The sequence below is a fragment of the Cygnus olor genome, chromosome 1 (genome assembly GCF_009769625.2).
Source record: "Cygnus olor isolate bCygOlo1 chromosome 1, bCygOlo1.pri.v2, whole genome shotgun sequence".
Taxonomy (NCBI): Eukaryota; Metazoa; Chordata; class Aves; order Anseriformes; family Anatidae; genus Cygnus; species Cygnus olor.
The window spans coordinates 72,177,262-72,190,517 of record NC_049169.1 but is presented as its reverse complement, the minus strand read 5'-3'; the positions used below and the strand labels follow the sequence as shown (position 1 = coordinate 72,190,517).

Genomic DNA, 13,256 nt, shown 5'->3' with positions numbered 1-13,256 from the left:
TCTGCTGGTAACCAAAGAAAAACAGTAGCTAAAAGGAAAAATGCGTCTCAGTAGTTACCAGTGGTGTTAGCGGTAAATTCATTGAGGTCCCTGGGAGCTGTAGACATGAAACATGTAGGGCACACTTCAGGCTCCAAAAGGAAGGCAGAGGAAGGGGATGAAAGGCAGGATGTGAACCAGAGTTGCAGACTGCACAAGTATTTTCTCTGTGTTAATGTATGTAAACTTCCAGGCTTTGGCTTCGTGACTGTTGGGTTGAACCAAGCCCAATGGCTCAAGCCAACATACAGTCAAGACCTCAGAACACTGTTCTGAGCTGGAAATTAATTTTAAACTTTTAACAGTGTTTTAAAACATAATACATAAGTTGTTGATTATATGCCAGTTTTTCACATAATGCTACTCATAATTCCAAATGCTACAGGTCTAAAGTAATCATGGCAAATGGAACAGATTTTGTTTGTCTGCCATAATACAAAATTTACTCTTTATTAGCAGTCAAGTAACTTTATTGTGTTTGTGCTGATAGTAACTGTAAGTGTGCATTGATGTAAATATAGAATTTTAGGCTAAATTCACACAGTGCTGGGTTATTCAGATGACTGATCTAGTCCTGGGTCCCAGTCTACTAACTTTCTCAGTCCTACTTGTCAGCTGCCTGATCTCACTAAGGGCTAAAATTTAAAATGGAAGTGTTGTGGGGCAAAAAGCAAAAGACATTTTTTCTACCAACCAGAGTTATTAGTGCAGCTGCATTTCTGTAAAATGAATTTTAGTTTTGTTGAGGCTTAGAACATATTCTGTCTGACATTCACTCTTGATGCTTAATTAAGACAGAACTTGCATGTACTGGTTTATTGCATGTTTTAAAAAGGAAAATAATTCCAAGCATATAAATCCTTCTGACAGTGAAAATTGAGCTTTCCCAAGAAAGGAATTTGCAGGTTGAGATCGGGGATGGCGGTTTTCAAGAGGACATCAAGTTAATATTGTTTTGACAATTTCTTGTGACTCTGGTTGATGTTATTTACCTAACTTATGTATGGGACTGCAATTAATAAAGCTTCCTATCAGTGGTAGCACATAGGTTAGGTGTGTCACTATGTGAATTGCAACTATTAAAAAAGCCAAGTCTGGTTGTCTTAAAAGCATATAGCTTATTTAAGATTCTCTATGTAGTGAGCGTTTGTTTTTGTTTTTTGGTTGTTTTTTTTTTTTTTTTTGTTTTCCATCAGAAAATGCTTGGAAACATTATTCAAATAGTTGCTTGTGGGATGGCCAAGTATGTAGCAAGATGGGTTGGAAAATGCTGATCCTGACTGTTCCCTGCATCAGTGATTGTGCCCTGTTGGATTTTTTATTTTCACAGGGCTCAAGGGGAAGTGGGAAAGATGCATTTTTGAAGAACTGGGTATTACATGTAAAATCAAAGATAAGGGTGCTCAGTTTAAGTATCAGATTTTATATTCAAAGATGTTAAGTAAATCCAGGTGATGTCAGCTGACTTATGGGAGTTCAGCTCTTTCAAAAAAAAAGGTCCAATATTCAACATCCTGAAATAAGCGAATATTTGGGGGAAGGGGAGTAATTAATATTTCATTTTTGTGCCATCTGCATGAATTCAATCTGATATAGAGCACGGAGATTCATTATGAATGTTTAGGAAATGCTTACTGTAAGAAAGGTGTTATTTGCACCTTTTATTCTTAGCCATCTCTGACGAGAAAATAAAACGGACATGCTTTCTTAGCTCTTTTCTTAACAAGAAGCAATCCCTAATTTGTCACAGCTTCACCTCCTCTTACTGCAGATACTCATCTCCCAGATAATCCTCCCTTGCTTTTCTGCTTTTATGCCTGCTAAGAGGTGAAGAATACCTGTAACATTTGTTTTTCATAAGACGTGTCTCACTTGCCCTTGGTGGATTTGCCCTTTCTACACAGGTTTCATCTCCCCTGGCTGCTGGCCTCACCCTGATTTCTGGGCATTGGGATCTGGTAACCGTGAGTTCCTGCTGCTGCTGCTGCTCCTGCAGCTGTCCGTGTCACGCCTGGCAGCCATCTTAGGCTGGGCAGAAAGCCCACCAGAGCTAGCACAGCAAATCGGCTGGTAAGTGAGCAGACAGAAAGATTATGCTAGGAAAACATCAAGGGTAAATATTTAAGTTGTACAAAGCAAATAGCTCGTAATACACTAAACAGTTCTGCTTTCCTTATGGAGTTTATTTTATATATTAAAAAAAAAAAGTATCTCCTTAAATTTTTATTTGCTGAAGAATACAAGTGCAACGTACAAAGTAGCTGGTGATTAGCCCTGGTTTAATTTCTTTTTTTGTGGAAGCTTTGAGAAATGCTGAGAGTTTTCATCAGTCTCATGAATACTAACTTATATAGTTTTTTAGCATTTGGAGTATTATATAAGCAAAACTCAGAAATAAATGCTATAGAAAAGTAAAATATATGGCAGTCTAGGTGCTTCAGTTTGCATAAACAGAAGAAAAGATCAAACATCCTAGAAAAATAAGGTGTTATTTTGATGGAAAACTGTCTTTTTCCTACTACATTCCCCCTTGAAGCATCTTTTTAACATTCAAGACGTTTTACAGCACTAACGCTATGAAATGCATTTTAAACATGTATAGAAGATGTCTGTGAAGGTGCAGAACTCCTGTGATGTACACCCAGCACCAGCTCCTTGTCTTTAGTGCTAGCCAGATTCCTATACACCCATTCAGTATATTACAGTAGCAATTACTAAGCATGTCCCATTTTTGTACAGTGTTGTAAACCTTTTCTGAAACATGTTACATGAGCATTCATTTCTATGGAGGAATTTCATTGAATTTAGGAAGGGTCCAGGTAAGAGTAAGGAATCTCTTGTGCAGGTCTGTAGTAGATACAATGTGTCAGATGGAATTATTTACATTTGTATTTTTTTACATGCTGTTGCCATTTTTTTCCATACATAAAGTGTTCAAGATTTTAGGAACCTAGTAAGTTACTACAGAGCTCAGAGACATGTAGCCACAGAGTTCTGTTTCATTTCATGACTGCTCCTTTTTGCCAAATATTTCCAAAGAGTTTGATAAAGACAATGGTTTCTGTGACTTTGTAAAATTATGTAATAGATAGAACCATATTACAGTACCTATACTGTTCTGTGTATTAATGAAGGTAAACAAAGGTGGACAACAATTACATAACTGATTTTAATGGAATTTCTACTCAATACAAGCAGTCAGTTGCTCCTAAATTCTATTATGATGTGAACGTTTTCTGAGGATCCAGAAATGTTACCTTCAATATCTGTGCTTTTATAATCTGTGCTGTAGTGGATCATCAGGACTATTTTCAAAGCCACTGAGATCATGTGAAAGCATACTGTTGATTTCAACAGTGTATGAATTGCTCCCCAAGCCCACTGAGTATTTTTTCTTTTAAAAAGTCTTCTGATGATTTCAAAGAGATTGTTCCAGAGCAAAACTGTGAACAGGGTTTGTAGAAACCAGAAGAGCGCACTTGTACACTGTAGTACCAAGTAACCTCACTACTGAACAACCATCATAACCAGAGCTGATCACCCATTTGGATATTCTCAAAAAGGTAGAGAAAGCTAAGTTTGGTCTCGTAGTCATAGCTTCGCTATACTAATGCCTAGTTACGGATATTAAGAACTTAGTGTATGGAGGCTAATGTTCTTCTGTAGCCAGCTGAGAAAGACAAACGCTTGTACAGAGAACTACAGAGAGCAGGGCCTAACTGAAACAAATTTTAAAAAAACAACTGAATGTAGAAGGAGGCTGTAGAGACTTGATGCTTTGAGTATTTCCTATTGTGCCTGTCTGAAGTTCCAGCAGAATCTGTCTTAATTTATTAAGGACAATGGCTCTGTGTCCAGGTGAAGGCTGGTGACAAGCTGTGTCCCTCAGGGGTCTGTCCTGGGACTGATACTGTTGAATATTCTGTGATTCTGTGAATATCTTTATCAACAACATAGACAGTGGGATTGAGTCACCTCAGCAAGTTTGCAGGTGACACCAAGCTGAGTGGTGCAGTCAATACAAGAGAAGGAAGGGATGCCATCCAAAGGGACCTGGACAAGCTTGAGAAGTGGGCCCACATGAACCTAATGAGGTTCAGCAAGGCCAAGTGCAAGGTGCTGCACCTGGGTAGGGGCAATCCCAGACATGAGGACAGACTGGGAGAAGAACTCATTGAGAGCAGCCCTGCCGAGAGGACTTGAGGGTTCTGGTGGACCAAAAGCTCGGCATGAGCCAGCAGTGCGTGCTTGCAGCCCAGAAGGCCAACTGCACCCTGCGCTGCAGCAACAGAGGGGCAGCCAGCAGCAGGTTGAGGGAGGGGATTGTCCCCCTGTGCTCTGCCTTGTGAGGCCCCACCTGGAGTGCCGCAGCCAGCTCTGGGGCCTCCAGCAACAGAGGTTGGATGAGACCCTGGGCAACCTCATCTGCTGGGTGGCATCCCTGCCCATGGCAGCAGGGTTGGAACTGGGTGATCTTTAAGGTCCCTTCTAACCCAAACCATTCTATGAGTCTATGATTCTGTGATTATTAAATTACAGTAAAGTTTCAAAATCAGTGAAAGAGCTGTTGTTTGCCATCTTAGAAGCAACTTTATTTCAGTAATGAGTTAAATTACCATATACATCATATTTCCAAGGAGTCACAGATTCTCAGAATCTGTGTTTGTAAAATACTTCTTGAAGGATGCAAGCAATATGAAAGCATTATGTATGTTATATTTACTTAAAAATGCATTTGGAAATACTGTGTGTGAAGTTCGTCATATGTGGATCCTAGGAAACTGTATCCTTCCCTCCACCTGTTGGTTTCTGTCTGAAATCTTCAGAAAAGTTACCTGCGATGGTACTGCTCTGTCACAGCCCTAGCTGACATGATGATGTGTCAGCTTAATTTCCTGCACAGAGTCTATTGGATTCAGTCAGAAAGATTCCCTTGGTCTCAGCATCTACCACAGCAGAACCTCAGCCATCTACCCCACAACCATTGGTCTCAGCATCTACCACAGCAGAACCTCAGCCATCTACCCCACAACCACTCTTAACAGCAAAAGTTTGTGACATCTATAATAGTGAACAAATAGTCTGCAGGAACAGAGTGGTGGCTACACCACTTTGGAAGCCAGAAGATATTCGTTCTATGGAAGCAAGCAGGAAAGCGCTGATCTGGCCTGCATCCAGACCCTTAACCTTGCTGGGGAATGTCCCTACCTTGTGGCTTGCCTTTGAGCCGTGCATTTCCCCAGTGCAGTCAACGTGCACTTCCTCAAGCACACACCTGGGGCATTTACCTCCCCCCCGGGATCCTAGTGAAGTTTTGCATTTGTAAATCGTTCTGAGTTTTGGGGTGGAAGGTGCTCTGAAATTGCAGAATGCTTGTTCTGTGTTGTCCTAAAAGTCTGTTAATTATTATGGCTTTTAATTATATAACAAGCCAACTCTAAAACTGTCATCTTTCCTATTACATCATAAAAATAGCAGAGTTGGCTCTGTGCCTTTTTAAAAGTGACTGCTGAGATATTTATTAACATCTGCTCCAAGACATTTTTCACTGAGCAGTGAGAGTTAGAATATGGAAATGTCATATTTTTCCTAGTATTAAGCAGTTGTTAAACTAGAAACATAACTCTTGCCAGATAGTTATTTTGTATGCATGTCTTCTTCATAGAAAGAAAGTGAACATGCACTTTTCTTTCATTAGGTATTTTAAAGTTCATCCTTGTTTGGTGATCTAGTCAATTAAAATAAGTTAATGAGCAGCTTGTGAGAGCAGGAGAATAATTAATTTTAAATGTTGGATAAAGCACATTCTTTTCCATTTTTGTTTGCTAATGAATACTTTAAACTACTAATGCCCATAATAACTGATCTTACAGAAAATAGAACTACACAAGGTTTATATTACTTTACAAATAATTATCTCAGTATCTATGAAGTAACAAATTATTCCCTTTTTTGTGGAAGAATATACATTAAGGCAACATTATGTCAGAACTTCAGGTATGGAGAAGAATCTTAAACATCATTATCAAAAGCTTAGCTGCATTCACTAGAAGATAAGTGAATTTTTTTGAAATGTTTCTTAAAAGCTCACAATTTTTTCAAAAGGATGAACATTTTTCAATCTCCCAACTGACATTGCACCCATGAGTGAAAGATAGACAGGCAGTATAAATCATTAAAACATATCAGGTTTTCCAAAATTTTACCATTGTTTGGGTCTGTATTTTCACGTCTGTCTCTTGGAGTCACTGGAATCAGCTGCAAGGATCTTCATCTGAAATTTCTGGTGGTTGGAAGTGTTTGGGTCTGTGGGGTAGGCTGAGCTTTTCAATGCTGTAAACACATCATTTTTAATGCCAGAAATTAGTTCTTTGAACTGTTTTCACTGGACCATCCAGCATAAAGAGCAGTTACACTGAAGTATTACGCTGTTTTTCTTCTTTCACTCTAAAACAAATGCTTATCCAAAAGTCTCACTTTGAAGTAAATCACACAGTACACAGCTTTCCTCCAATTATTATGTGCTGGTTTATATTTATATAAGCATAGGGTTTGTTTTAAACTAAAGCCCTTTCTGTGAGGTGACTGCATAGTACACAGGTACACACCCAGCGTTTCTAAAATTTACCAACTTCTGCACAGAATTTTAGAAAAGGCTCCAATACAAATTCTAGGCTCCTAGGAAAAATACTGAGATCTCTGGCTGTGCACATAAAGAAGATGCTTGTTTTTAAACAAAAAACAGGCACAGGGGAGTTTTTTTTATTATTTTTCAAGTGATTATTCAGAGAGTAATTGACTTTACCCAAAAGCTGGCACTCAGAAAATGCAGGTATTTAAAACACTTAAGTGTATAGAGAAAACTGTCATGCTTTCTGCTGCAGAGGTTTCCAAATGACTATCGTCAATTGAGGTTAGAGAAAGCTTTGTTACTAGTTGTTACCAGTTTATGCTAAAGAGATGCTGAAATCTCTCCAGCTACACTTTTTTATATAACATACAAAGAATATTTTAATGAATATTTGCTTTGGCCTGCAAGGGCATCGATGTTATAAGTTGCAAAATCTGGGGTTGTACAGTATTCCCTCTCATGCAGTGGTCTCAGAGAAGTCAAGGTTGCACCGTTCCTGTTTTGTGCCACAAATATGCAACATGTACAGCTTGGAGCAATCAGTAACCTCTTTCTACGTGTGGTCACAGTCCACTACAGTGAAGTGATCTTTGAAGTTGTCAGTGTAACATTGCTTTTTATAGATTAACACATTGCTCTCTAATTTGGTTAGGCATTTGCATTCTCTTGTTCCTTGAAGGTGAAGTAGCTAATACCTCTGCCTGTCTCTGCAGTGCTCTTAACATTTGAGTCAATCTAAAAAAAATACCTTTTCTTTTTTTCACTGTGCTTTGTCTCTTGCCTGTCTCTTTCAAATTGGGGGTGCCCCCGGGCTGTGGTATGATTGGGGTAGTAACAAGTGAAAGAGAAAGCTGGTGCTGTGCATGGTTGTCTTTGAGAAAATGTACAGAGAAGCTGCTCTCTGCTTTTTCACTTGCTGTCACTCACCTTATAATTATTTTAGTATGCACAGAAATGAAGTTGATACATGCATTTTCTCTTGCTGCTCTCTTTTTAGGTTCCCATATCGATTATGCTAAGAGCAGTGAAAGATCACTTCAGTTGCCCTGAAACGTGAACTGCCTCCTTTGGGGTGAGATCTGCTTCATAGTGAAGCATGGCTTTAGTTTCTGTGTGTATTATTTATTGCTTTCTTTAGCTTACCGTTAACAAAGACTAAGTTAGCTTGTGAAGTTGGGGTATTTGCTTTGAAAGTCTGCTTATTTATTAAAGCAGTATTTATATTACAATATGGACTGGTATAACGGTTCTTTTCACTTCTTTGGATTTTCCCTCAATGGGATGTGTTGTGGTACATCAAACCAGACGGCAGGCAATAACAAGCTGCTCAAACTCTAGCATAGTTGTGAGATTAAAGTAGATTATACTATAGTGGCAATTTTGCTAGTCATGTTAACTAAAGTCTGTGTAGTACAGTAGTGTATGTTTAGTTTGGCCATTGATTCAGAGCTGGGTTACTGTCCTTTGAGGAGTAGCATGTTGCTTAAGTAAGCCTTAACATTTTCTCACAGTCTGGACAAATTCTTGATTCAGTCTTATGGATTTACCCATGCAGAACTTGGGAAAGTCAGTCAGAGAAACTCAGCTGTTCCCCATTAGGGTAATAGAGGAATATCTAGAAGGCAGTGTTAAACAATCCCTCTAAATCAGCATCCACTTTCTAAGTCATTGCAATGCCTTTCTTAAAGTGACAAAACTGGTTTGATAAGATGCAGTCATGTCAGAGCTGGAAGTACAAAAGTGCATTTATTAAAAATGAATGCTGTATCCTCTTTCCCCTTGTGTGTCTTGTCACTGACATGACTTCACAAGTTGCAAATCTATTAAACATTTCAAATGTGAAACTAGAGCTCATTAAGCAAAATGTCAGCTGGTATGTAGCAAACTGTTTCAGACTGTACGCTGTTAATATTTATCTCCAGAGTTTTCTGTCTTCTAGGTTGTCACCAAGTCATCCAGCTGTCTGGGAATATAGTTTGTCTTTCGTCTGATCAGAGTCTGACTGTCCTTTGGGGTGAGGTAGTAGGTTGTATAGTTTTAGGGTTATGCCCTGCCTGTCAGATAACTATACAATCTACTGTCTTTCCTGAAGTGGCTGTGATATCATCGCTGGATATGTCTTCAAAAGGCAAAGTAAATATATTTCAATTGTAACATTCTCTGGCTCTGACTACACGTTGAATTTGGTTCTTATAGCAGGGTTATGAAAGAACACAAACGTCCTTATATTGTTTAAATTCCTGGATCTGCCATTTAGATTCAAAAGTAATTTCCTTTTTGTCATCTTCTCAGAGGAGGTGTGTAAGTGACAGGGCACAGAGGTACAACCCAGTCTACTATGGGTTTGCTCATGCTCAGCTTTCTCCAACTGCCAGCATGCTCTTGAGAGTGGCTGTTTGGAAAAAGCTGACCCATTTCTTCATTACTTTGTGGCATTTGTGTTTATACTCAATGGAAAATGCCAATTTTGATTGAGAAGTTATTTAAATCCACTTTGCATACGCTGTTTGACAAACTAAGTGATGACTTGGATAATAAAACAAAGAGGATGTCTTCCAGTTGCTCATGTTCTGCCCTGGAACCAGTAAATGCTAAGTAAAAAGACCCTAAGTCTCTTAACTAACTTTAGCAAAATCCTAAGTAAAGAGATTTTTAAAATCAGTTATTGAACACTGATTTAACTTACTTTTATATTACATAATGCTAACTTGGGAGGGCATGTGCTTTCCACTGCAGTTCTTCTGTCTGTGGAGTCACCCGACCAATTCTGATGAACTTCCAGGAAGAACACAGAGGAAGGGTTGACAGGACATAATTATGGTCTTTTTAAGACTAAGATACACGTGGGATAGAAGGTGTTCAGGAAATCTTACTTGCAAATGATGAAATGCTAGTATTCTTCAGAAGATCCACTTGATGCTCTTAACAGGATGAGGTAGTAGGTTGTGTGGTTTCAGGGTAGTGATTTTGCCCCAATCAGGAGATAACTATACAACCTACTGCCTTCCCTGATAAGCAGCATAACATCAGTGTCTTAATTCACAGAAATTCAAGGGCTGAAGTAGACTTCTGTGACCAGCACAGTAAGTCTACATACAATTGTTGTTGCCCTGTCCCTAATAGCTCTAATTTTCATGTCTTGCTTTGTTTTTAATAACTGCCTGCAAAATAATGATCTTTTTTAAACTATTGGGAAAAAAATGAATTAAAGAAATTTTGCTTATTCCAAAGTTTGTCTGTCCTTAATCTGTTTCGTTTCTGGTTCATTTCAGTGGAATGAAGTTATCGTGGGAAATGATTCCAAAAATGCTGTGAACTTGCATTCAAGATGTTCGTGTTTCCTTGACATCTTAGTTTGAGTCCAAGAAATTTTACTAGCAGAGCACTGTTCTTGTTCAACCCTCCCTCCCTCCCAGGAATCTTCCAATGTTTCACAAATAATAGCAGATTAACTCACACAACACTCTTCAACAGATCAGCTTTGTATTACAAATAAAAAGCTATAACAATGAAAATCAAGGACCAGATTAAAAAAAAAAAAAAACAGACATTGATTTTTTACCCTCAGCTGCTCATAGGCAGTCTCATTTCATGACATTGAAATGGTCCCAAAAGAGAATTCATTGACTATCTAAAAGGAACAAATTGCACCTGGAAAACCATGGACAGAAAATATTAGATCCAATAAAGATGTTTTGAGAATACAAACTATAGTCTTACACACCCAAAAAAAAAAATCTCTGGAAGAAAAGGGGATATAGCAACAAGGTGCTGGTTTCAGTTGTAGGCACTGAAATCATTCTTCCACGTGCAAAATGTATCAGGAAATACAAATCATGTAAAACTTAAGGTTACCTTAAGATCAGGGGTATCAAGCTGGTTATGTAGAGCCATTTGTGTATATTTTGATTATACAGCATCTGATTACTGTAAAGAGGAATGAAAATTTAAGTTAGTTGTAATCCTTTATTCCTATCTCACATGCTATACAAAAGAAAGCCTTGCTCACATAAAAAGCATTACCCTCATACCTATACGTAGGCAAGCTCAGACATCCATGGTGAGAAAAAAAAAAAAAACCCTGATGTTACATTCAGCAGCAAAACTGGGTATTTTATTACTTCTCTCATCCAAAAATATCACACATATCTGGACTCGGAAGGTTTTTGAGGTCACTCAACACTTCAAAACAGGGCCATTTGTTAATACCTTTAATAAATGGCTAGGAATGTTATTTGACTCTTGTTCATAGGAATAAATGCAGTTGGTAGACGAGGAAAAATTACTACGTGTCTGAAAAACGTAGGAGAATAGGCAATACTGAGGCTGGTTTTAATCTTCTCTTTTCTTCTTGCTGTTTAAAGAGGATCTCTTAATTTAAAACTGCTGTAAGGATACTTACCATGCTGGCCATGTTCAAGGGCTCCAGGACATGCGTTGCAGATCCTGAACTCTTCTGCTGAAAATTCAGACTCACAGCTGCAGCATAAACATCTTAGATGAGCGTGAGTAGTGATTGCACTGTGTGTAGCTTAAAACATCCTGCTCCTCTCCAAGATGCAAAACTGCCTGGAAATTTCTAGCTTAGTTTTACATTCAGTAAATACATAGCAAACGTTCTGTACTGGAGAAAGAGGTGAAAAGAGGGAAAGTACTCTCCACATTCTACAACAGCCTTTTAGATCTTGTCTCTGAAGTCATTTTAAAATCTTCCGTCTCTGTCTGGGTCAGCATTTCATTCTTGGTAATGAGCTGTGAGTTTTCAGATTCTAGTCATCCTGGCAATCCCATTAAAACAAAGGGCCAAAAAAATCCATAGCGTTCTCTTCACTGGGATCTACAGTAAATGCAAAAACATGTGCCTATATTTAGCAGTGTGCAAGCCTGCAGTTAATCAGGTTTGTCCTTAGCAGTAGGTGTCATTACAGCTAATGGGAACAGCAATAGAAACTTGGAAGAACAACTCTGTGGTGCCAAATATTTTCCAGAGTTGTATACAGAAAAAGGTTGTACCAAAACATTAGTAGCCTGGGCTGGAATTGTTATGGAAAGTGTTGTGTTTTTTTTAAATTCAAGTCAGCTTTTTTTTTTTTTTTTGGGGGGGGGTGGGGTTGTTTTGGTTGGTTGGTTTGGTTTGGTTTGTGTTTTTTTTTGAGGTCATGCACTGTTCTGTTGTGCAGACTCAGTAGGTGTGAGGAAAGCACATGATCATGAGCTACGTAGCATGCAATTTTATAATGTGTCTGCTTAAACATTGTTTTTTAGTCCAACAACAGCATTAAATGAAGAGAGGCTGAGTATTTCTTGCTAGAACAAAGCCTGTGCATTTGGTTATAACAGACTAAGCGAAAAGCAGTGGGCACAGAATTTTCTGTGAGGCCAGGATTTCAGTTGTTTGTTCCCCTTCTCTGCCCAGGAGAAAGTACACATATATACAACATAAACATCAACCAGCTCCCTGCCATCAAGGCCACCATTTACAAATTTTAGATCTCTGCTGCAAGTATGTGTGGAACCTTACACTTCTTCCACAAGGCAGGTAAGTTTTTGAGTTTTGTTTTAACATGTGCAAACCTCCTTATTCTCTAAAAATGGATGCCCAGCATGAAAATTTTGACTCCATTGGCTAAAAGACTAAAACAAATGTAAATGTTTTTAGAGAAGCTGGGTAACTCTAGCAAAAGTCTGTGCTACCTGCCACACTTGCAAAAATCTGTGCTGCTACAGTGCATAGGTACCATGAGGTGCCCGCTGTGGGGCTGTTCCTCTGGAGCCACTCTGGAGAAGACAAAAGCCTTGAACACAGAAATAGTTAACTGGGAGGTCCACTGAAAGAGCAAATTACAAGGGGGATTTATACTGGGAGAGGATCCAAAAATGCAGTAAAACCATAGCTGGTACACCAGTCAGTGTTGATACAGATTCACTATGACACAACATACTGCAAAACAAGAGTTGCACTGTTGGAGTAGACAACACTGAAAAAGGCCATTTAACCACGTGCATAAGCTCCAGGAGCGTGCCTGCTTACAACTGTCAGCCAGTCCTTTGGTACCACTGCACTGCCATCAAGGCAGGCATGCCTCTTCTTGGCAGAGAGGGGTGTCTGCCAGCAACACCCAGGATGTGCTTGCATGGCCTCCGAGCACAGCCCATAGACCCTGATTGCACCCAAATGCCACTGTCTTCTATAGTGCTGGAACCCGCAGTGGCCAGGTTTGGGCTGTAGCACAGCCCAGCTCCTCCAGCCCAGGCTCATGGGTAGTACAGCTGCCCGCAGTGAGGCTGGAGTGCTTGGTTGTGCCTGCCTGCCTTGTTCTCACCATGCTGTGCCGGTGTTTCACAGGGGGCGATGCCAAGGAAGGAGAGCTGCTGGGCTAGATACCGCCCACACCATGTGCTTTTCAGAGAGATGTGAGCTGTGGGCAACTGAGCTGCAGAAGTCTTTGTGGCTGCAGTGCAGATGCAGCAAGTGGAATCAGTGGGAAAAAATAAAAATAAAAAATTAGGCCTGTCCTAAGAGCAGCATACAAAATTTGAAAGACGGGAGGATTAATAACGTATTTTAAAGCTGCCCTGGCATGGC

The 13,256-nt window shown here is 39.4% G+C and overlaps 1 long non-coding RNA gene across 11 annotated transcripts in view; it reads left to right on the top strand.

Moving 5' to 3' along the window:
* LOC121073548 overlaps positions 1-12,631 on the top strand; it is a 131,550-nt gene extending 118,919 nt beyond the window's left edge. For 9 of the 11 annotated variants that reach the window (XR_005821793.1, XR_005821796.1, XR_005821791.1 and 6 more), the window contains 2 exons: positions 1,944-2,109; positions 7,668-9,900. This is a non-coding gene — a long non-coding RNA (uncharacterized LOC121073548). Of the gene's footprint in view, positions 1-1,943; positions 2,110-7,667; positions 11,176-12,086 lie in introns of those variants that run through there. The other 2 variants (XR_005821795.1, XR_005821782.1) reach the window with 2 other exon arrangements.
* The last annotated feature ends 625 nt before the right edge of the window (positions 12,632-13,256 follow it).